Genomic DNA, 25,530 nt, shown 5'->3' on the forward strand with positions numbered 1-25,530 from the left:
CTTATTAACTCACGGCTTGACAAGAAAAAAAGAAAAAAATTCTCACAGCTTGATGGTCTCCTCTCTTTAAAAATAAAAATCCCTAGTTACTCTGCTCAAACTCGTTAATATTTGTTTCCACCACCAAAGCAGCCACTCGTATCTTTTATTAAGCATAATGTTTTTCTTAAAACCTAATTGATCATTCTTCAACGTCTCCAGGATTATATATGGCACACTATTTTTCTCCTTCAATTGAATAGAAGTCTAGAACTTTTTTTTTTTTTTCGCAATTCACTTTTGCTGTGTTTCGTAGTTTGGACGGAGATCATGACAATAATTGAACGATGGGGATAAATATCAAAGAAGGAGCTTACATGCCCTATATATCTCTCTTTGGATGAATAACGAAGGTGAGCTTTCAAAGTACAAAGATTTACATGTTTTAATTGTCATTTACATTGCTGCGTGCCAATTGCTTGATAAAATACCGCAACAAATACGCATTCTCGATTTTCTTATAAATTTATTTTCTTAATCTGAAAAAAATTGAATGTTTAGAGAATTTTGAAGGTTTTGGTGTATGCATTAATATTTTGATTCTATTTATGTTGTTTAACTAATGAAGATGATACATCTAGCCTCTTTTTTCCCCCTTGTTGTTTTTTATTCTTGTGCTTTATATACGGTTCAAGTGTGATACACTTTAGTTTTTCTCAAGTGTTTGTTAGTATTTCCCGAAGCAAAATTTGTCACAGACTTTGAGTTCAAAAGTTGAAATCATAACTAACATACTTCGATTTTTTATTTTCCTTTTTTCTTCAGTATCTTTCTATATGGCATTGCTTGAGAAATTGGTGTACTTAGATCGTAATATTCTGTAGAAATAAGCCAATATTTCATTAGGTACATTGTTTAATATGATGAGTACTGTATGGAAGTTTTACAGATAAGCTCCTTATATATTATGCATTATGTTTTTATCATATTGTTGCTTGGAACTTTGAAGGATTGGCCACAGGGCTTTAGTCCTACAAGGACATTTTATATTTAATAGCTGGTTAGGCATTTTATTTGGACTTGTAGGTGTTAAAAGTTTTGTTCAGTAATTTTATAATTCAGATTTCCATTGTGATAAGATAGCAATTTTTATTGTGGGTCAGATTCTGTCAACTGATATTTAGCTAAACTATCTCACTAACCCTTATTGGTTAGGTTTTTTTTTTTTTAATTCACATGCTTGATTTTTATTTTCTTTTTATCTGTGGAATCCCATGTATCATTCATAAGAAACAAGCTATTATATAGTCTATTCTTTAGATCCATTTATATGTGGTGGGCACTCTGATTTCTATTATTTGAATTTTTTGCTACTGTTACTACTCTTTCGGCCCTTCAAATTGGGGTTAACAGAAAGGGTGAGTATATTAATACAAATTCAAACTTTCTTTTTCTAATTTTATCCAAAATAACCTACTATATTATTTTAATTTCCAACTTTTGTCATAGTCTAATGGGCAGTTGTCTTGTCATTATTTGGTTTCAGGTAAGAAGAGAGAAAGTTAGTGAGAGGATGAAAATTTTGCAAAAACTTGTTCATAGCTATGGTTTTCCTGTCTTAAAACAAATAATGAGTTTTCGTGTTTTTAATATTTCTTATAAACTTCATGTTGTTTGGTATAAAATTAGGTAATTGAAAAGGTCTCATGTTGGATGAAATTATCAATTATGTGCAGTCCCTACAAAATCAAGTGGAGGTAACATTGCTACTAAAAAACCTTATTAACATAGTTATACTGAATTAATATTCTTTAATATATTGCAATATCTTTTACTATTTCTAGGTCTTTCTATGTTGGTTTTGGATCAATGTAGTTGCTGATTGTGATTTATTGTCGCCTATGGTTGCTGACTTCTGTTTACTGCAGCTACTTTATTAAAGCAATTTTGGATATTGAAGTTTATGGCCAACTTTTATTAGATACTTCTGACCTTTATCGATATATTTTCTGAACCTTTACACTTAAGATGTGTGTGTGTGTTTTTTAAAGTAATTTAATCCTTACTAACATTTTCTAACAAAATTAATTACAGAAATGATTAGGAAAAACAAGCAAAATCATTGTAAAGTGTCTTCTACGCATTGTGGTTGCTCAAGTCTCATGTGCAACATGTGAATGAAATAGTACTTGAAATAATAGAGACTTTGTTTTATGGTTCTTATATTTACATTTCTTTGCAAGGAACCATACTTAATTATACCTAATAGAAGAGATATTTTTTTACTATATAGTCTTAGTATAAAAAAATACCTCTTCTATAAGGCATAATTAATGGGACGTGTCTTTATACTAAGACATCATTCATATTTATCACACAATAATAGAAACTGCAACGGTAGCTGGAATATTATGAAGTCAAAATTGAGAACGACATTAAATCATGAATTTTTTATGTGTTTACTCAAATGCCTGACAGTATTTAGTTCAATTAACACAGATTCGAAATCCAAATGATTGAAGAGTTGTATGAGTTCAAGTTCAGTATTTAATTACTATATAATTATGCATAAATGTGGATTTTGCAAGCTTGAACCCATGTATGTTAGCCCATTTCGGCCCAATAAACATATTGTTCTGGATAATAATATCAGGGGATCTCTGATGTTTCTTTATTTTAACATAAATTTTATTCTTAACTCTATAACCATGCATTATTCAGACAAAATTTTTTGCAATCACCAAACAGTAAAACAGAGAAATAAGAATAGAGGAGCTCTTTTCTAAAATAGGAGTAGGTGTTTTGTCTGAACGTACCACTTTTTGTTTAATTATTTTGCTTACGGAATAGACTTTTTTATTATTCTGTTTTATCTTTCCGTCTTTACCCCAAGCATTCTTGGTTGGCATCGCTGCATTGTCCTGTAATCTGTGTGCCTTGGTGAGTGTTGGTGGTAAAATTGTGGGGAATGGCAAATGTAGAGAAATACAACAATAATGGTGGAACTTTATTATGTAAAGTAATGTGTTTACAACTATCTCTGTATGTAGGAAAAAACTGCAGAAATTTTGTGTGCTTCAAGGCACGTTACAAATGTCGCTTTCCTTAAGACGTTATTTGCCCCCACCAATTGAGTGATGCACATGGGTTAAGCAAATACGCCTCCAGGATACAATGAAGCACTTGTTTGTTTGCTTGCGTTGTGCATCGACGAAAGCAAACCAGAATACTCTTGAATGTTGCAAGCCTACCAAGAAACAATATATTGTTCCTGCAGAAAACAATATATTGGAATGTGAATGCACAAAAGAAATGGGTGTTTTGTGTTGAAATTCGTACTAGAAAAGAATGCTAAGAAAAGAGTGGTGTAGGATCATTTATTTCATGTCTAAATAGCTTAAACATGACCCCTATTTATAGATATACTTGTGCCCCCTCATTTGGGTTATCATCTTTCATGATACCCCTTCATTCATGGCCATTGGATCTAGATTTGATTTTAATCAATGGTCCAAATTGAACCATCACCATTTCAAATGAAATGTCACTATGAAATAATGCATCTCTAAGTGAAATGTTGCCATGAAAAGTTATATCATTTAGTAAAAAGATACATTTTCTACAAGATACAATTAAATGGACATGTCCTTACAACAAGACATCATTTAATTAGACATGTCTTTAGTGAAAGGTACCTTTTCTATAAGGCACAATTAATAGGACATGTCTTTACCATAAGACACATTTATTTTGAAAATTTTCCAACAATCCCCCACCATTTTCAAAATAAATGAATTTTGAAAAATTATCTTGCACAGGCTTGGAAAACTTATGCATAGATGAAGGTGTCTTTTGGACTTGAACCTTCACTTAGTGACAATACATCAAAGTTAATCAAGGTGGCAAGGTAGGCAAGCTTTGAACCAGCGACCTTAATCGACTAACCGGATATATCTCACACATAAGTTTTCAAATTCTCAAGTATTCCTTAGCCGACACGTGGATTGGCCCTGTGTCTATATCCTGTTTTCATGAGCGCTTTAGTAACCAGCCAAGTTACATAGGAAGCGGCACCACCTCCTACACTCACATAGGTAGACTTATCTAGAATGTCCCTGTAACTAAAACATTTATAAGTCCATTAAAAGCTAAGTAGCTTAACCTTTCCCATATGTTACAGGTATCAAGCACTAACCTTTGGGACGCATCTAAAAATATTATAGTGCTTGCTATCACAACATATGATGTACTTTTGCTCATTGAACCCAAGATCTTGATATTTCAAGTGATGGGTTGAGTTTCCATCATTGGTGATAAGATGATGCTGGCTTCAGTCCCATCCCCTTAGAAGTTTTAAATACAATATCCCTTGCAAGGCCTTTAGTTAAGGGGTCTGCCAAATTTTGGCATGATTTCACAAAGTTAATTGTGATTACTCCATCCGTAAGTAATTGTCTTACGTAACTATGTCTTAGACCAATGTGCCTAGACTTTCCATTATAGATTTGACTATATGCTCTTAATAAAGTTGCCTCACTATCATAGTGAATAGATACAGGAGGCATTGGTTTAGGCCAAATAGGAATTTCTATAAGCAAATTCCTTAACCATTCAGCTTCCTTGCAACATGAAGCCAAAGCTACAAATTCTGCAGTCATGGTGGAGTCTGCTATACAAGTTTGCTTCTTTGAGCCCCATGAAATAGCTCCCCCACCAAGATTAAAAATCCAACCACTTGTGGATGTATGATCATCTCGATCAGTAATCCAACTAGCATCCGAAAATCCTTCCAAAACTGAAGGATATCCAGTGTAGTAAATACCATAATCCATTGTATGTTTTAAATATTTTAGAATTCTGTACACTGCTTGCCAGTGTGCCTGGCTTGGATTACTAGTATATCTACTGAGCTTTCCAATAGCGAAAGCAATATCAGGCCTAGTACAAGTCATCGCATACATAAGACACCCAATAATACGTGCATATTCTAATTGAGATACTAATCTGCCAGTGTTAGGATACAGTCTTATGTTTGAATCAAAAAGGTGTTGACACAGACTTACAATCATAATAATTAAATTTCTTTAAAATTTTCTCAATATAATGTGATTGGGTCAATACTAGGCCATTCTCATTTTTTATAATTTTAATCCCCAAAATCACATCAGCAAGTCCCATGTCTTTCATATCAAAATTAGATGACAATAATAATTTAGTGAGTTCAATGCTCTCACTATCAGTACCAAAAATTAACATGTCATCTACATATAAACAAATAATCACACCTTTATTTCTATTGAATCTGCTATAGACACACTTATTAGATTCATGAATATTAAATCCATTTGAGACAATCACTTTGTCAAACTTTTCGTGCCACTGCTTTGGAGCTTGTTTAAGACCATATAAAGACTTGACTAGTTTACAAACTTTATGTTCTTGTCCTGGCATAACAAACCCTTCTGGTTGTTTCATGTAAATTTCCTCATCTAATTCTCCATTTAAGAAAGCTGTTTTTACATCCATTTGATGGATTTCAAATTGATAAATTGAAGCCAAAGCAATCAAGACTCTAATAGTAGCAATTCTTGCAACAGGCGCATAAGTATCAAAATAATCAAGGCCTTCTTTTTGTGTAAAGCCTTTTGCTACTAGTCTTGCTTTAAATCTTTCAATTGTTCCATCAACTTTCTTTTTCTTTTTGAAAATCCATTTACAACCTATAGGATTAGAGCCAGGTGGTAAATCAACTAATTTCCAAGTCTTATTACCCACAATAGAGTCCATTTCATCATTAATGGCCTCTTTCCAAAAAGCAGGATCTTGAGACATCATTGCCTCTTCATAGGTGAGGGGATCAGACTCTATAGTAGATGTGATCATGGTCTGTTTTGATTATGAGTCTCTTGTCCCTTCAACTAAATAGACTATAAAATCTGGTCCAAAAGATTTTATAGTCCTTATTCTTTTGCTTCTTCTCAAATGATTTTGCTCATTATTAGCATCACGCTTTTGACCAATTTCTATTTGTTTATCATTCTCTTGAGAATCAATACTTTTTGGTATAGTGAAAAATCTATTTTCATAGAATATTGCATCTCTAGATTCCACTATAGTATTGATCTCAACAAAGCTATTAGGTTCTGTTACAAGAAACCTATAAGCTTTACTATGCTCTGCATATCCCAAGAATATGCATTCAATGCCCTTTTCTCCTAATTTCTGTATTTTAGGTTTTGGTAGTCTTACAATGGCTCGACAACCCCAAACTCTTAGATAAGAAAGATTAGGCTTTCTCTTTTTCCATAATTCATATGGGGTTACCTTTGTTTTCTTATTAGGCACTCTATTTAAGATATGACATGTAGTTAACATAGCTTCACTCCAAAAACCTTTACCAAGCCCAGCATTAAAAAGCATAGCATTAACCATTTCTATTAATGTCCTATTTTTCCTTTCAGCTACGCCATTTTGTTGTGGAGTATATGCAGTGCTAGTTTCATGTACAACGCCAACAGATTCACAAAATTCAGAAAAAGCATATTCACCTCCTTTATCACTTCTAAGGCATTTAATTTTAGTGTCACAAAAATTCTCAACTTCATTTTTATAAGTTTTAAATTTTTCTAACACTTGATCTTTCGAATGTAATAAATACACATAGCAATATTTTGAAAAATCATCAATAAATGTTACAAAATATTTTTTACCACCTTTAGAAGGATTACTATGCATATCACACACATCGCTATGAATTAAATGCAATAAAGAAGATGTTTTTTCAATTTTTGGAAAAGGAGATCTTGTGATTTTAGTCTGTGCACATACTTTACATTTTTCATGCATATCATTTTCATGCTTAGGAATTAAATCTAAATTAGTCATATCATGCAATCTTCTAATATTCACATGTCCTAAACGATTATGCCACAAAGATAACGAATCAACCATATAAGCAGAAGAAACATTCATATTATTGATATTGAGTTTAAACATTCCTTCATACATGTATCCTTTCCCAACAAAGGTACCACCCTTAGATAATATAAATTTGTTTGACTCAAAAACAAGTTTGAAGCCAAACTTATTAAGAAGGCTACCAGATACAAGGTTTTTCCTAACTTCAGGAACATGATAAACAGCAGTAAGAGTTAAAATATTTCCAGAAGTAAACTCTAGTTGCACATTGCCTTTTCCTTTAACTATTGCAGTGGAGGAATTTCCCATGTAAAGAACACTTCCATCATCCATTGCTTTATAAGATTTGAAAAGGCTACGATCCTTGCATACATGCTTAGTTGCACCAGAATCTATCCACCATGCATTATCATCTTCAAGAACATTAATCTCAGATATCATGGCCACAAAATTTGTGTTCGAAACTTCCTTTTATTTCTTCAGAAGTCGACAATCTCTTTTGAAGTGGCCAAGTTTTCCGCAGTGGTGGCATGTACCCTTCTTTTTCTTCTTATTGTTTTGATTCTCTTTGGAATCAAACTTTCTCTTTTGATTATTCTTAGGGTGATTAGAATGTTTAAACTCCTTCCCTTCCTCTACGACATTAATTTTAGAGGACGTACTAGTCTGATCCTCAAAACTATTAAGCTTGAGTTCCTCTTCAATACGAAGACTTTGGCCTAAGCCATCCAGGCTAATTTCCTCTTTGTTATGTTTAAGACTTTTCTTATAGTCTTTCCAAGAGGGAGGGAGTTTATCAATAATTGAAGAGACAATAATAGACTCATCCATTTTCATGTTATGTTGGTTGAATTGATCAAGAATATGCAAAATCTCATTATACTGTTCAACCACAAGTCTATTATCAACCATTCTATAATTAAAAAATTTAGAAGCCAAGGATTTCTTACTTGTGGCATCTTCCATCATGTACTTAGCCTCTAATGAGTCCCATATCTATTTTGATGTAGGTTTGTTGTGATATTGATCAAACAAAGTATCAGACATGGCATTGCAAATGTGTCCCTTACACACGTAGTCATCTTGCTCCCACTTATGTCGCACTCTGGTTTCCGCTAATGTCTCATTCTCACGTTCTTGAGGCTTTGGTGTTGTGAGAACATAGACCACATTGAGGCTTGTCAACAAGAAATGCAACTTTTTCTGCCAACGAATAAAGTTGCCACCATCGAACCGCTTCAATTTGACAAAATCTACTGCGAATTGTCGAAGAGATGAACTTGGTGCCATTGTTGTAGAAATAACGTCTTAAGATTGTTGGTGGTAAAATTGTGGGGAATGGCAAATGTAGAGAAATACAACAATAATGGTGGAACTTTATTATGTAAAGTAATGTGTTTACAACTATCTCTGTATGTAGGAAAAAACTGCAGAAATTTTGTGTGCTTCAAGGCACGTTACAAATGTCGCTTTCCTTAAGACGTTATTTGCCCCCACCAATTGAGTGATGCACATGGGTTAAGCAAATACGCCTCCAGGATACAATGAAGCACTTGTTTGTTTGCTTGCGTTGTGCATCGACGAAAGCAAACCAGAATACTCTTGAATGTTGCAAGCCTACCAAGAAACAATATATTGTTCCTGCAGAAAACAATATATTGGAATGTGAATGCACAAAAGAAATGGGTGTTTTGTGTTGAAATTCGTACTAGAAAAGAATGCTAAGAAAAGAGTGGTGTAGGATCATTTATTTCATGTCTAAATAGCTTAAACATGACCCCTATTTATAGATATACTTGTGCCCCCTCATTTGGGTTATCATCTTTCATGATACCCCTTCATTCATGGCCATTGGATCTAGATTTGATTTTAATCAATGGTCCAAATTGAACCATCACCATTTCAAATGAAATGTCACTATGAAATAATGCATCTCTAAGTGAAATGTTGCCATGAAAAGTTATATCATTTAGTAAAAAGATACATTTTCTACAAGATACAATTAAATGGACATGTCCTTACAACAAGACATCATTTAATTAGACATGTCTTTAGTGAAAGGTACCTTTTCTATAAGGCACAATTAATAGGACATGTCTTTACCATAAGACACATTTATTTTGAAAATTTTCCAACAATCCCCCACCATTTTCAAAATAAATGAATTTTGAAAAATTATCTTGCACAGGCTTGGAAAACTTATGCATAGATGAAGGTGTCTTTTGGACTTGAACCTTCACTTAGTGACAATACATCAAAGTTAATCAAGGTGGCAAGGTAGGCAAGCTTTGAACCAGCGACCTTAATCGACTAACCGGATATATCTCACACATAAGTTTTCAAATTCTCAAGTATTCCTTAGCCGACACGTGGATTGGCCCTGTGTCTATATCCTGTTTTCATGAGCGCTTTAGTAACCAGCCAAGTTACATAGGAAGCGGCACCACCTCCTACACTCACATAGGTAGACTTATCTAGAATGTCCCTGTAACTAAAACATTTATAAGTCCATTAAAAGCTAAGTAGCTTAACCTTTCCCATATGTTACAGGTATCAAGCACTAACCTTTGGGACGCATCTAAAAATATTATAGTGCTTGCTATCACAACATATGATGTACTTTTGCTCATTGAACCCAAGATCTTGATATTTCAAGTGATGGGTTGAGTTTCCATCATTGGTGATAAGATGATGCTGGCTTCAGTCCCATCCCCTTAGAAGTTTTAAATACAATATCCCTTGCAAGGCCTTTAGTTAAGGGGTCTGCCAAATTTTGGCATGATTTCACAAAGTTAATTGTGATTACTCCATCCGTAAGTAATTGTCTTACGTAACTATGTCTTAGACCAATGTGCCTAGACTTTCCATTATAGATTTGACTATATGCTCTTAATAAAGTTGCCTCACTATCATAGTGAATAGATACAGGAGGCATTGGTTTAGGCCAAATAGGAATTTCTATAAGCAAATTCCTTAACCATTCAGCTTCCTTGCAACATGAAGCCAAAGCTACAAATTCTGCAGTCATGGTGGAGTCTGCTATACAAGTTTGCTTCTTTGAGCCCCATGAAATAGCTCCCCCACCAAGATTAAAAATCCAACCACTTGTGGATGTATGATCATCTCGATCAGTAATCCAACTAGCATCCGAAAATCCTTCCAAAACTGAAGGATATCCAGTGTAGTAAATACCATAATCCATTGTATGTTTTAAATATTTTAGAATTCTGTACACTGCTTGCCAGTGTGCCTGGCTTGGATTACTAGTATATCTACTGAGCTTTCCAATAGCGAAAGCAATATCAGGCCTAGTACAAGTCATCGCATACATAAGACACCCAATAATACGTGCATATTCTAATTGAGATACTAATCTGCCAGTGTTAGGATACAGTCTTATGTTTGAATCAAAAAGGTGTTGACACAGACTTACAATCATAATAATTAAATTTCTTTAAAATTTTCTCAATATAATGTGATTGGGTCAATACTAGGCCATTCTCATTTTTTATAATTTTAATCCCCAAAATCACATCAGCAAGTCCCATGTCTTTCATATCAAAATTAGATGACAATAATAATTTAGTGAGTTCAATGCTCTCACTATCAGTACCAAAAATTAACATGTCATCTACATATAAACAAATAATCACACCTTTATTTCTATTGAATCTGCTATAGACACACTTATTAGATTCATGAATATTAAATCCATTTGAGACAATCACTTTGTCAAACTTTTCGTGCCACTGCTTTGGAGCTTGTTTAAGACCATATAAAGACTTGACTAGTTTACAAACTTTATGTTCTTGTCCTGGCATAACAAACCCTTCTGGTTGTTTCATGTAAATTTCCTCATCTAATTCTCCATTTAAGAAAGCTGTTTTTACATCCATTTGATGGATTTCAAATTGATAAATTGAAGCCAAAGCAATCAAGACTCTAATAGTAGCAATTCTTGCAACAGGCGCATAAGTATCAAAATAATCAAGGCCTTCTTTTTGTGTAAAGCCTTTTGCTACTAGTCTTGCTTTAAATCTTTCAATTGTTCCATCAACTTTCTTTTTCTTTTTGAAAATCCATTTACAACCTATAGGATTAGAGCCAGGTGGTAAATCAACTAATTTCCAAGTCTTATTACCCACAATAGAGTCCATTTCATCATTAATGGCCTCTTTCCAAAAAGCAGGATCTTGAGACATCATTGCCTCTTCATAGGTGAGGGGATCAGACTCTATAGTAGATGTGATCATGGTCTGTTTTGATTATGAGTCTCTTGTCCCTTCAACTAAATAGACTATAAAATCTGGTCCAAAAGATTTTATAGTCCTTATTCTTTTGCTTCTTCTCAAATGATTTTGCTCATTATTAGCATCACGCTTTTGACCAATTTCTATTTGTTTATCATTCTCTTGAGAATCAATACTTTTTGGTATAGTGAAAAATCTATTTTCATAGAATATTGCATCTCTAGATTCCACTATAGTATTGATCTCAACAAAGCTATTAGGTTCTGTTACAAGAAACCTATAAGCTTTACTATGCTCTGCATATCCCAAGAATATGCATTCAATGCCCTTTTCTCCTAATTTCTGTATTTTAGGTTTTGGTAGTCTTACAATGGCTCGACAACCCCAAACTCTTAGATAAGAAAGATTAGGCTTTCTCTTTTTCCATAATTCATATGGGGTTACCTTTGTTTTCTTATTAGGCACTCTATTTAAGATATGACATGTAGTTAACATAGCTTCACTCCAAAAACCTTTACCAAGCCCAGCATTAAAAAGCATAGCATTAACCATTTCTATTAATGTCCTATTTTTCCTTTCAGCTACGCCATTTTGTTGTGGAGTATATGCAGTGCTAGTTTCATGTACAACGCCAACAGATTCACAAAATTCAGAAAAAGCATATTCACCTCCTTTATCACTTCTAAGGCATTTAATTTTAGTGTCACAAAAATTCTCAACTTCATTTTTATAAGTTTTAAATTTTTCTAACACTTGATCTTTCGAATGTAATAAATACACATAGCAATATTTTGAAAAATCATCAATAAATGTTACAAAATATTTTTTACCACCTTTAGAAGGATTACTATGCATATCACACACATCGCTATGAATTAAATGCAATAAAGAAGATGTTTTTTCAATTTTTGGAAAAGGAGATCTTGTGATTTTAGTCTGTGCACATACTTTACATTTTTCATGCATATCATTTTCATGCTTAGGAATTAAATCTAAATTAGTCATATCATGCAATCTTCTAATATTCACATGTCCTAAACGATTATGCCACAAAGATAACGAATCAACCATATAAGCAGAAGAAACATTCATATTATTGATATTGAGTTTAAACATTCCTTCATACATGTATCCTTTCCCAACAAAGGTACCACCCTTAGATAATATAAATTTGTTTGACTCAAAAACAAGTTTGAAGCCAAACTTATTAAGAAGGCTACCAGATACAAGGTTTTTCCTAACTTCAGGAACATGATAAACAGCAGTAAGAGTTAAAATATTTCCAGAAGTAAACTCTAGTTGCACATTGCCTTTTCCTTTAACTATTGCAGTGGAGGAATTTCCCATGTAAAGAACACTTCCATCATCCATTGCTTTATAAGATTTGAAAAGGCTACGATCCTTGCATACATGCTTAGTTGCACCAGAATCTATCCACCATGCATTATCATCTTCAAGAACATTAATCTCAGATATCATGGCCACAAAATTTGTGTTCGAAACTTCCTTTTATTTCTTCAGAAGTCGACAATCTCTTTTGAAGTGGCCAAGTTTTCCGCAGTGGTGGCATGTACCCTTCTTTTTCTTCTTATTGTTTTGATTCTCTTTGGAATCAAACTTTCTCTTTTGATTATTCTTAGGGTGATTAGAATGTTTAAACTCCTTCCCTTCCTCTACGACATTAATTTTAGAGGACGTACTAGTCTGATCCTCAAAACTATTAAGCTTGAGTTCCTCTTCAATACGAAGACTTTGGCCTAAGCCATCCAGGCTAATTTCCTCTTTGTTATGTTTAAGACTTTTCTTATAGTCTTTCCAAGAGGGAGGGAGTTTATCAATAATTGAAGAGACAATAATAGACTCATCCATTTTCATGTTATGTTGGTTGAATTGATCAAGAATATGCAAAATCTCATTATACTGTTCAACCACAAGTCTATTATCAACCATTCTATAATTAAAAAATTTAGAAGCCAAGGATTTCTTACTTGTGGCATCTTCCATCATGTACTTAGCCTCTAATGAGTCCCATATCTATTTTGATGTAGGTTTGTTGTGATATTGATCAAACAAAGTATCAGACATGGCATTGCAAATGTGTCCCTTACACACGTAGTCATCTTGCTCCCACTTATGTCGCACTCTGGTTTCCGCTAATGTCTCATTCTCACGTTCTTGAGGCTTTGGTGTTGTGAGAACATAGACCACATTGAGGCTTGTCAACAAGAAATGCAACTTTTTCTGCCAACGAATAAAGTTGCCACCATCGAACCGCTTCAATTTGACAAAATCTACTGCGAATTGTCGAAGAGATGAACTTGGTGCCATTGTTGTAGAAATAACGTCTTAAGATTGTTGGTGGTAAAATTGTGGGGAATGGCAAATGTAGAGAAATACAACAATAATGGTGGAACTTTATTATGTAAAGTAATGTGTTTACAACTATCTCTGTATGTAGGAAAAAACTGCAGAAATTTTGTGTGCTTCAAGGCACGTTACAAATGTCGCTTTCCTTAAGACGTTATTTGCCCCCACCAATTGAGTGATGCACATGGGTTAAGCAAATACGCCTCCAGGATACAATGAAGCACTTGTTTGTTTGCTTGCGTTGTGCATCGACGAAAGCAAACCAGAATACTCTTGAATGTTGCAAGCCTACCAAGAAACAATATATTGTTCCTGCAGAAAACAATATATTGGAATGTGAATGCACAAAAGAAATGGGTGTTTTGTGTTGAAATTCGTACTAGAAAAGAATGCTAAGAAAAGAGTGGTGTAGGATCATTTATTTCATGTCTAAATAGCTTAAACATGACCCCTATTTATAGATATACTTGTGCCCCCTCATTTGGGTTATCATCTTTCATGATACCCCTTCATTCATGGCCATTGGATCTAGATTTGATTTTAATCAATGGTCCAAATTGAACCATCACCATTTCAAATGAAATGTCACTATGAAATAATGCATCTCTAAGTGAAATGTTGCCATGAAAAGTTATATCATTTAGTAAAAAGATACATTTTCTACAAGATACAATTAAATGGACATGTCCTTACAACAAGACATCATTTAATTAGACATGTCTTTAGTGAAAGGTACCTTTTCTATAAGGCACAATTAATAGGACATGTCTTTACCATAAGACACATTTATTTTGAAAATTTTCCAACAATCCCCCACCATTTTCAAAATAAATGAATTTTGAAAAATTATCTTGCACAGGCTTGGAAAACTTATGCATAGATGAAGGTGTCTTTTGGACTTGAACCTTCACTTAGTGACAATACATCAAAGTTAATCAAGGTGGCAAGGTAGGCAAGCTTTGAACCAGCGACCTTAATCGACTAACCGGATATATCTCACACATAAGTTTTCAAATTCTCAAGTATTCCTTAGCCGACACGTGGATTGGCCCTGTGTCTATATCCTGTTTTCATGAGCGCTTTAGTAACCAGCCAAGTTACATAGGAAGCGGCACCACCTCCTACACTCACATAGGTAGACTTATCTAGAATGTCCCTGTAACTAAAACATTTATAAGTCCATTAAAAGCTAAGTAGCTTAACCTTTCCCATATGTTACAGGTATCAAGCACTAACCTTTGGGACGCATCTAAAAATATTATAGTGCTTGCTATCACAACATATGATGTACTTTTGCTCATTGAACCCAAGATCTTGATATTTCAAGTGATGGGTTGAGTTTCCATCATTGGTGATAAGATGATGCTGGCTTCAGTCCCATCCCCTTAGAAGTTTTAAATACAATATCCCTTGCAAGGCCTTTAGTTAAGGGGTCTGCCAAATTTTGGCATGATTTCACAAAGTTAATTGTGATTACTCCATCCGTAAGTAATTGTCTTACGTAACTATGTCTTAGACCAATGTGCCTAGACTTTCCATTATAGATTTGACTATATGCTCTTAATAAAGTTGCCTCACTATCATAGTGAATAGATACAGGAGGCATTGGTTTAGGCCAAATAGGAATTTCTATAAGCAAATTCCTTAACCATTCAGCTTCCTTGCAACATGAAGCCAAAGCTACAAATTCTGCAGTCATGGTGGAGTCTGCTATACAAGTTTGCTTCTTTGAGCCCCATGAAATAGCTCCCCCACCAAGATTAAAAATCCAACCACTTGTGGATGTATGATCATCTCGATCAGTAATCCAACTAGCATCCGAAAATCCTTCCAAAACTGAAGGATATCCAGTGTAGTAAATACCATAATCCATTGTATGTTTTAAATATTTTAGAATTCTGTACACTGCTTGCCAGTGTGCCTGGCTTGGATTACTAGTATATCTACTGAGCTTTCCAATAGCGAAAGCAATATCAGGCCTAGTACAAGTCATCGCATACATAAGACACCCAATAATACGTGCATATTCTAATTGAGATACTAATCTGCCAGTGTTAGGATACAGTCTTATGTTTGAATCAAAAAGGTGTTGACACAGACTTACAATCATAATAATTAAATTTCTTTAAAATTTTCTCAATATAATGTGATTGGGTCAATACTAGGCCATTCTCATTTTTTATAATTTTAATCCCCAAAATCACATCAGCAAGTCCCATGTCTTTCATATCAAAATTAGATGACAATAATAATTTAGTGAGTTCAATGCTCTCACTATCAGTACCAAAAATTAACATGTCATCTACATATAAACAAATAATCACACCTTTATTTCTATTGAATCTGCTATAGACACACTTATTAGATTCATGAATATTAAATCCATTTGAGACAATCACTTTGTCAAACTTTTCGTGCCACTGCTTTGGAGCTTGTTTAAGACCATATAAAGACTTGACTAGTTTACAAACTTTATGTTCTTGTCCTGGCATAACAAACCCTTCTGGTTGTTTCATGTAAATTTCCTCATCTAATTCTCCATTTAAGAAAGCTGTTTTTACATCCATTTGATGGATTTCAAATTGATAAATTGAAGCCAAAGCAATCAAGACTCTAATAGTAGCAATTCTTGCAACAGGCGCATAAGTATCAAAATAATCAAGGCCTTCTTTTTGTGTAAAGCCTTTTTCTACTAGTCTTGCTTTAAATCTTTCAATTGTTCCATCAACTTTCTTTTTCTTTTTGAAAATCCATTTACAACCTATAGGATTAGAGCCAGGTGGTAAATCAACTAATTTCCAAGTCTTATTACCCACAATAGAGTCCATTTCATCATTAATGGCCTCTTTCCAAAAAGCAGGATCTTGAGACATCATTGCCTCTTCATAGGTGAGGGGATCAGACTCTATAGTAGATGTGATCATGGTCTGTTTTGATTATGAGTCTCTTGTCCCTTCAACTAAATAGACTATAAAATCTGGTCCAAAAGATTTTATAGTCCTTATTCTTTTGCTTCTTCTCAAATGATTTTGCTCATTATTAGCATCACGCTTTTGACCAATTTCTATTTGTTTATCATTCTCTTGAGAATCAATACTTTTTGGTATAGTGAAAAATCTATTTTCATAGAATATTGCATCTCTAGATTCCACTATAGTATTGATCTCAACAAAGCTATTAGGTTCTGTTACAAGAAACCTATAAGCTTTACTATGCTCTGCATATCCCAAGAATATGCATTCAATGCCCTTTTCTCCTAATTTCTGTATTTTAGGTTTTGGTAGTCTTACAATGGCTCGACAACCCCAAACTCTTAGATAAGAAAGATTAGGCTTTCTCTTTTTCCATAATTCATATGGGGTTACCTTTGTTTTCTTATTAGGCACTCTATTTAAGATATGACATGTAGTTAACATAGCTTCACTCCAAAAACCTTTACCAAGCCCAGCATTAAAAAGCATAGCATTAACCATTTCTATTAATGTCCTATTTTTCCTTTCAGCTACGCCATTTTGTTGTGGAGTATATGCAGTGCTAGTTTCATGTACAACGCCAACAGATTCACAAAATTCAGAAAAAGCATATTCACCTCCTTTATCACTTCTAAGGCATTTAATTTTAGTGTCACAAAAATTCTCAACTTCATTTTTATAAGTTTTAAATTTTTCTAACACTTGATCTTTCGAATGTAATAAATACACATAGCAATATTTTGAAAAATCATCAATAAATGTTACAAAATATTTTTTACCACCTTTAGAAGGATTACTATGCATATCACACACATCGCTATGAATTAAATGCAATAAAGAAGATGTTTTTTCAATTTTTGGAAAAGGAGATCTTGTGATTTTAGTCTGTGCACATACTTTACATTTTTCATGCATATCATTTTCATGCTTAGGAATTAAATCTAAATTAGTCATATCATGCAATCTTCTAATATTCACATGTCCTAAACGATTATGCCACAAAGATAACGAATCAACCATATAAGCAGAAGAAACATTCATATTATTGATATTGAGTTTAAACATTCCTTCATACATGTATCCTTTCCCAACAAAGGTACCACCCTTAGATAATATAAATTTGTTTGACTCAAAAACAAGTTTGAAGCCAAACTTATTAAGAAGGCTACCAGATACAAGGTTTTTCCTAACTTCAGGAACATGATAAACAGCAGTAAGAGTTAAAATATTTCCAGAAGTAAACTCTAGTTGCACATTGCCTTTTCCTTTAACTATTGCAGTGGAGGAATTTCCCATGTAAAGAACACTTCCATCATCCATTGCTTTATAAGATTTGAAAAGGCTACGATCCTTGCATACATGCTTAGTTGCACCAGAATCTATCCACCATGCATTATCATCTTCAAGAACATTAATCTCAGATATCATGGCCACAAAATTTGTGTTCGAAACTTCCTTTTATTTCTTCAGAAGTCGACAATCTCTTTTGAAGTGGCCAAGTTTTCCGCAGTGGTGGCATGTACCCTTCTTTTTCTTCTTATTGTTTTGATTCTCTTTGGAATCAAACTTTCTCTTTTGATTATTCTTAGGGTGATTAGAATGTTTAAACTCCTTCCCTTCCTCTACGACATTAATTTTAGAGGACGTACTAGTCTGATCCTCAAAACTATTAAGCTTGAGTTCCTCTTCAATACGAAGACTTTGGCCTAAGCCATCCAGGCTAATTTCCTCTTTGTTATGTTTAAGACTTTTCTTATAGTCTTTCCAAGAGGGAGGGAGTTTATCAATAATTGAAGAGACAATAATAGACTCATCCATTTTCATGTTATGTTGGTTGAATTGATCAAGAATATGCAAAATCTCATTATACTGTTCAACCACAAGTCTATTATCAACCATTCTATAATTAAAAAATTTAGAAGCCAAGGATTTCTTACTTGTGGCATCTTCCATCATGTACTTAGCCTCTAATGAGTCCCATATCTATTTTGATGTAGGTTTGTTGTGATATTGATCAAACAAAGTATCAGACATGGCATTGCAAATGTGTCCCTTACACACGTAGTCATCTTGCTCCCACTTATGTCGCACTCTGGTTTCCGCTAATGTCTCATTCTCACGTTCTTGAGGCTTTGGTGTTGTGAGAACATAGACCACATTGAGGCTTGTCAACAAGAAATGCAACTTTTTCTGCCAACGAATAAAGTTGCCACCATCGAACCGCTTCAATTTGACAAAATCTACTGCGAATTGTCGAAGAGATGAACTTGGTGCCATTGTTGTAGAAATAACGTCTTAAGATTGTTGGTGGTAAAATTGTGGGGAATGGCAAATGTAGAGAAATACAACAATAATGGTGGAACTTTATTATGTAAAGTAATGTGTTTACAACTATCTCTGTATGTAGGAAAAAACTGCAGAAATTTTGTGTGCTTCAAGGCACGTTACAAATGTCGCTTTCCTTAAGACGTTATTTGCCCCCACCAATTGAGTGATGCACATGGGTTAAGCAAATACGCCTCCAGGATACAATGAAGCACTTGTTTGTTTGCTTGCGTTGTGCATCGACGAAAGCAAACCAGAATACTCTTGAATGTTGCAAGCCTACCAAGAAACAATATATTGTTCCTGCAGAAAACAATATATTGGAATGTGAATGCACAAAAGAAATGGGTGTTTTGTGTTGAAATTCGTACTAGAAAAGAATGCTAAGAAAAGAGTGGTGTAGGATCATTTATTTCATGTCTAAATAGCTTAAACATGACCCCTATTTATAGATATACTTGTGCCCCCTCATTTGGGTTATCATCTTTCATGATACCCCTTCATTCATGGCCATTGGATCTAGATTTGATTTTAATCAATGGTCCAAATTGAACCATCACCATTTCAAATGAAATGTCACTATGAAATAATGCATCTCTAAGTGAAATGTTGCCATGAAAAGTTATATCATTTAGTAAAAAGATACATTTTCTACAAGACACAATTAAATGGACATGTCCTTACAACAAGACATCATTTAATTAGACATGTCTTTAGTGAAAGGTACCTTTTCTATAAGGCACAATTAATAGGACATGTCTTTACCATAAGACACATTTATTTTGAAAATTTTCCAACAGTGAGGAGAGGAATGGGTAACTGTGGTGCTGGATACGTGAGAGACAATGATGAGGGTAGATTTGTAATTGCGAGAAGCGATTTGCTTGCAATAATTCAATGCATGGAAAGAGATGCCCCTAACCAAAAAATGGGACTATCCATATCAGAGCTCGACATCTTAGATAAATAAATATACTTATTAGTATTGTTTTTGTATATATCTTTCACAAAATCATTGTATTCGCTTATATAGAGAGGACGATTTAGATAAGTCGGAACAACCTTCATCACATGCTTCCTCACGTGGTTACTTCAACTGATATGTAAAACGTGCTCCATCCATGTGGTTTCCACTAAATCGTTTTCTGTTAAGAATCAGCTGAGCAGCACGTGAGCTAATGAAGCTTTTACGGCTTCAAAACGCAGCCGTTTCTGGAAACCAAACTTGATTCATCACCTCACAACTACAGGTGAATTATCGAAGTGGCTGATTGGTGCTGTACGTGTTTTTCGTATTGAACTCAACTCTGCTATTTTCCCAAAGCAGGAAAACAGAAACATCATCCCTGTGGTTTTATTTCACCTCAACCTTTTTCTGATCCCATTTTCATTGTAATTTCTCATTTACTTTGAGTGAAAGTCATTGTTGCTTTCGAACGAGGTTTTGCAACTAAAAAGGAAAAGGGGGCGGCTATAAAGTGTTTCAGATTTCAGACCTGAGAGCGTACCAGTTGGCTTTTGGGTTTAGTATTGCTGCTTTTAACATAATTGACCTATGGCCCAAATCATTTCTTAGGGCGAAGCATATGAATGATACATATTATCTTTTTTTGGCCTTATATATTGTTATTTGCAGTGTGATTTGGTCTAGCTTAAGAGCTTAAGCTTGCAGGTTGGATTTGTCTGACAGGGAACAATTTAATTTGTTCATCGTGATGTTTATATCCATTTTGTACTACTATCAATTTCAATCATGCCTAATTTTTATATGTATTTCTCGTGGACTCTCAGGTTCAGTGCACAAGAGGATGAAGACGATGGACACCCAAATTTGATGTGGAGAACAACTATTGCAAATGGTCCTTGATTTACTTCTCCAATTGACTTGAATTGGTTTGACGCAATTTATAGTGTATTTTTGTCATCTTTGTATGACTGGCAGGTCGTCCTGATTTGGTACATGACTGGACACAGGAATTGGACTCATATTTTTCAAAACAGAATGCCAACAATCAAGCATTTTCTTTTGAAAGCACTGGCGTCTTCTTCAATGCCAAAAAGGTTAGAGATTTTCTGTATCCTGTTTTTTATTTGATCAGTTTAGCATGTGGGTGGCAATCAAGAAAAGTTATTATAACATTTTTGTGTTCCCGAAAAACTGCTGATGATGTGTAGTGCAGGAAATGAATTGTTTGTGACTTCTTTTTATTTGTATTCTTTCTTTTTTCTTTTCTCCCCAACAGGATTATGCATTTCTGAAGAGCTTCTTGAAGTTGATTACCTTGTATGCCACTTTCTTTACTCTATGCTCAGGATGTGATTTTGCCAAGCATTAAAATGGTTTAGGTTAGAACCATCATCTAAAGTTTACTTAATGCAGCCGAGAAGCTGTAGTAGAGCAATGAAGGCTGTTGGTGTTATGAAGGCCAGCTGTGAAGAAATATTTGAACTTGTAATGAGCATGGATGGGACACGACACGAGTATGCTTCTTTTCTATTTTTTATTTTTAGTTACTTTAACATAATCAAGACTATATTGGCTGTCTCTGTAAGCTGAGTATTATATTTCCTCTTATATGCTGTGAAATTCACATTGTCTCCAGTCCCGATTCTGTATGTGCCTTTTTGAATATATTTAATTAATCTGCATGGTGCTTTCTAAAGATTATTACAAACTTTTGTTGCTTAAGTATATGAAGAATGTGGAAATGAAAATAGCTTTTAAGTTTGATGGATTGCTTCATGAATAAATACAGACTAGGACTCATTTTTATCACTTTTCTCCACTTAGCTAATGGTATTTGATGAAGACAAAATAGATGTAGCTATCTGTATTTTTTGTTTCTGAACTATAGATCAATTGACGGTTGAAGTTAGTTATATTAATTTGTTGTACTAGAATGAAAGCTTGTATTTTAGCCATTTCATGAAGTGTCAAATACGTTCTTTCCTTTTTTTTTTTTTTTCAAAACATGTTACACTTTTGAAGTCACTATTACATAAAAGAGTGTTCTAAAACAGGAGAAGGCGTGCTGCCTGAAATTAGCTGTTTCCTAGCAAATCTAGCTGGTTTGCGAATTAGATTTTAACAAGTCTCTTGGCAAGGTTTGCTAGTAATGTGTTCAAATTATTCTATTTAATTTTACTGTCTGTACCCTAATAATTCTTGGTTTGCACCATTGCATTGTTCCATAATCTCTGTGCGTTGGCTTATAAAGGCCAGCAAGGCTGATCATTTGTCGAATAATTATTTCCATGAAATTCCTATCAATTTGACTCAGTATTTAGAGGTCTTGAAGAGGGCAGTGTACTAGACATGGATTTCTACCTCTTTTGGTTGTACAATTGTTGTATTTCTTGGCCATCAGATCTTTTTTATGTACCTTTCTCAAAGTTCATGCCGCACGTACACCGTTTTTCATGTTTTGTGCAGGTGGGATTGTAGTCTTCTGTATCGCAGCTTAGTTGAAGAGGTAGATGGTCATACGGCTATTCTCTATCATAGGCTTCAGCTGGACTGGTTTCCAATGTAATAGTCTCTTGATTCAATCATCTCATTTATGCTTTGGTCAGAATAGAACATTTATTGTTTCCTTCTTTCCCCTTTCCTCTCATCTGATGTAATATGTGAGGAAATTACCTAAAATTTATGTATCCCAATGTAATTGTTGGAATTCAGAAATAAAATAAATACACCGTCTTGTTTTTCCCTCGGTTCAGTCCTAAGTTCTCTTTGGGCCTTCTGCAAGTTCTTAAACATACTGTGACAGTAAAAAATCTAGTGATTGAGATCATTTTGATGAATTTAATTTTAATTCTTAGCTGATACTTTTTCTGGAATTTTTTCTTATGTTTCCTCAATATGACTTAAATATAGGGCTTAGTTTGGTTTAGAAGTTCGTCTAAAACCTTCTCCTTGATTCCAAAAAAATTCTCTGGAAAGGTCTCAGATGGATTTTAGGGGAGTTCTGTGGCAAATTTGAAAAGTTCAGGGGAAGGGTCTAATGAATTTTAAAACCACATGGGTTATCTGTTTTATTCAGAGGATAGTGGAATTCCCTGAAATTTATCATTTTTATTTAAATAATCTTCCTACTTTCCTTTGCGGAATTTATTTATATATATGAATTCATTTGGTTGCAGGTTTGTTTGGCCCCGCGGCCTTTGTTAAGTACGTTATTGGCGTTGAAATGACGCTGCGAGTTATGGTAAGGTTCTTGCTTCCCCATAAGCTGTGTTTTGTTTTCGCGCAGTTGTGTTATTTCATTCTAGGGAGCATGAGAACTGTGGTCCACAGCCAGGATATGTACGAGCTCACGTGGAGAGTTAGTTTTCTGTCCTTTACTTTGGTTGATGTAGAGAATTAACAAGTGACTAAGTCATGCCAAGTTGCACCACTTGCTTCCCGTATTCTGATTTCTAAGGTGGTGGATTCAACATTTCCCCACTCAAACCTCAAAATGGTAGGCCCAGAACACAAGTACAGCATCTTATGCAGATTGATCTAAAAGAGTGGGGTGTTGGTTATGTGTCAATGTTTAGCAACACTGTCTTCTTCAGATGTTAAATAGCATTGCTGGTAAGTTTCTTGCTTTCACATTTTATTTTGCGCTGTTATGGGTTAATATGTTTCTGTTGGGTGGCCATTTTAAGTCATATTTTTACGTGTTACTGTATTTTCTTCAGTCCTTTTATAGGGAACACACACATACACGTATGTAGAGTCACCTTTTAATGAGGGATCTACCATTTTAATAAAATGAGGAACGAGCTAAAAGATAAAAATTCACGAACTCCAATGCAATAGGTGTGTGTGCGTGTGTACACCTTTTCTAACTCTTGTTCTTAGTTAGATATTTTTTGGGATTTCAGGCAAATGAAAAAAGAGATTAAGAGAATGATTTCAAGAGAACAGGTGGATGATAACTTAAATATTCATTTTTATATATTTTGTTAATGTCCTCTTTAATGGATTTCCATGGGATTAATCTTTTCTTTTTTTCAATTAGTTGCAGCCCTAGAGGAAAAGCAGGGTGATCAAATTGATTTATCTCGTTTTTTTCGAGCAATCTGCGACACAATGACCGTGATAATGCTTGTGACTGCTGGAAACTTTCTGATGGAAATAACTTCAGAGTTCGTTGCAAGCATTTTTGTTATGACAAAACAAAGGTTCCCGCCAATTTTGGTTGTTTCTTATGGTATTTATATATCCGACATATTCTAGTTCGACATGTAATGATGTAGTTTGGTTGGTTCTTCTTGCTCTTTGTGCAATTTGTAACTGCAGATAAGTGTGGGAAAACATTTAATGGATCTTGTTGCTGTTGATTAGTTCAAAGACACAAAGAGAATGGACCGTGTAGCTAGGCGTCAAGGCTGTGCTGCACAAGTAACTATTCTTTTCTTTTTTATTTTTCCTTTTCCATTGATGGATTAGAAGAAAATACTGCCTGTGAGATACTACAATGTAAATAACTTCTGGTGGTTCATTGAATCTATAACACTCTGAGCCCTATTCTAAAATATGTAGGTTGCTTCCAAAAAAGGGCTTTTCTCACTGATCTTTAATCTTCAAGTAAGCTTGTTTCATTTCAGAAGGTATTAAGTTTCAAACTTATCGTTTTGGGAGGTTGTATGGTTGTAACGTAAGCATCTGCAGGTTCCTGGTTCAACACATTATAGTATGGTATTTTATTTTGTCACAAGGGAATTAATTACAGGATCCCTTTTGCAATGGTTTGTTGACGGCGATGATGAATTTCGCAATAGTAGGCTGAAACTTATCCCATCCTTTCCTAAGGTATCCGTCTTGGTCTTCTGTATTAGGACCATGTTAACTAATACGTACCCTTCGCTGCATAGTACACTTCAATTTGTACAAAGAAGGCATGCATTTAGGTGTAAATGTATTAATGGGTTGTACCTTCAAACTTCATTTCCTTTTTCTACCGATTTGAATTTGTTTTGCATTTGTTCTTGATTTTAAGCACTGAATCATGCAGGGGTCATGGATTGTGCGCCAGAGTGATGGAAGCACCCCTTGTTTATTAGGAAAAGCAGTTGATTGTAACTATATCCGCGGTCCTAAGTACTTAGAAGTAAATGCTCTTCGAATTTCTATAGTACATGGGATGTGTTCCCTTTCAAATAGCTTGTTCAATACCATTAACATGGTTTAACATTGTTGATCTTTCTGTAGATTGATGTTGACATGTTCTTCTACTGTTGCTAATGGAGTTTTGCGCCTTGTAATTGGTGTAATTATGGCATTGGTGGTTGACATGGCTTTCCTTGTACAGGTATGTATGATTGTTTTTTTCCTCCACTTCTAAATGGACACAAGGGAAAAGACATGATTTTGAGATATTGTACTGCAATTTGCATATTTGCATACTTGAATGTTCTCAGAATGGTAAAATGCTTCGTGTATGCAGGCAAATACTACAGATGAATTACCGGAGCGGCTGATTGGAGCTGTACGTGTTTCTTATATAGCACTCAAATCTGCTATTGTCCCAAAGTTGGAACCAGATATAGATAATATGACTCTGGTTTCATTTCACCTCAACTGTTTTTTTTTTTTTTTATTGAAAAAAACATCATTTGTTTTAGGTATACATACATGTATTTTGATCCCGTTTTCATTGTAATTTCTCATTTACTTTGAAAGAAAGTCAGTGGTGTTTTCGAATGGGAATTTGGCATTAAAAAATAAA

The 25,530-nt window shown here is 34.3% G+C and overlaps 1 protein-coding gene and 1 long non-coding RNA gene across 5 annotated transcripts in view; both read left to right on the forward strand.

Annotated features, from left to right (window-relative positions):
* On the forward strand, positions 1–25,505 carry LOC102629161 (uncharacterized). 3 transcript variants are annotated; one of them, XR_008054857.1, is made up of 10 exons: positions 1–392; positions 20,603–20,872; positions 21,055–21,095; positions 21,192–21,292; positions 22,245–22,340; positions 22,955–23,019; positions 23,065–23,136; positions 23,236–23,390; positions 23,684–23,726; positions 25,249–25,505. It is a non-coding gene; the product is annotated as an uncharacterized LOC102629161 (long non-coding RNA). The 3 variants fall into 3 exon arrangements; XR_008054855.1 differs by having other exon boundaries at positions 14–392; positions 23,236–23,726; XR_008054856.1 differs by lacking the exon at positions 25,249–25,505 and adding an exon at positions 25,114–25,127 and having other exon boundaries at positions 14–392; positions 23,236–23,726.
* LOC102620792 (protein ENHANCED DISEASE RESISTANCE 2-like) overlaps positions 1–25,530 on the forward strand; it is a 98,437-nt gene that overhangs the window by 55,653 nt on the left and 17,254 nt on the right. The window lies entirely within an intron of this gene.

The sequence above is a fragment of the Citrus sinensis genome, chromosome 5 (genome assembly GCF_022201045.2).
Source record: "Citrus sinensis cultivar Valencia sweet orange chromosome 5, DVS_A1.0, whole genome shotgun sequence".
Lineage (NCBI taxonomy): Eukaryota > Viridiplantae > Streptophyta > Magnoliopsida > Sapindales > Rutaceae > Citrus > Citrus sinensis.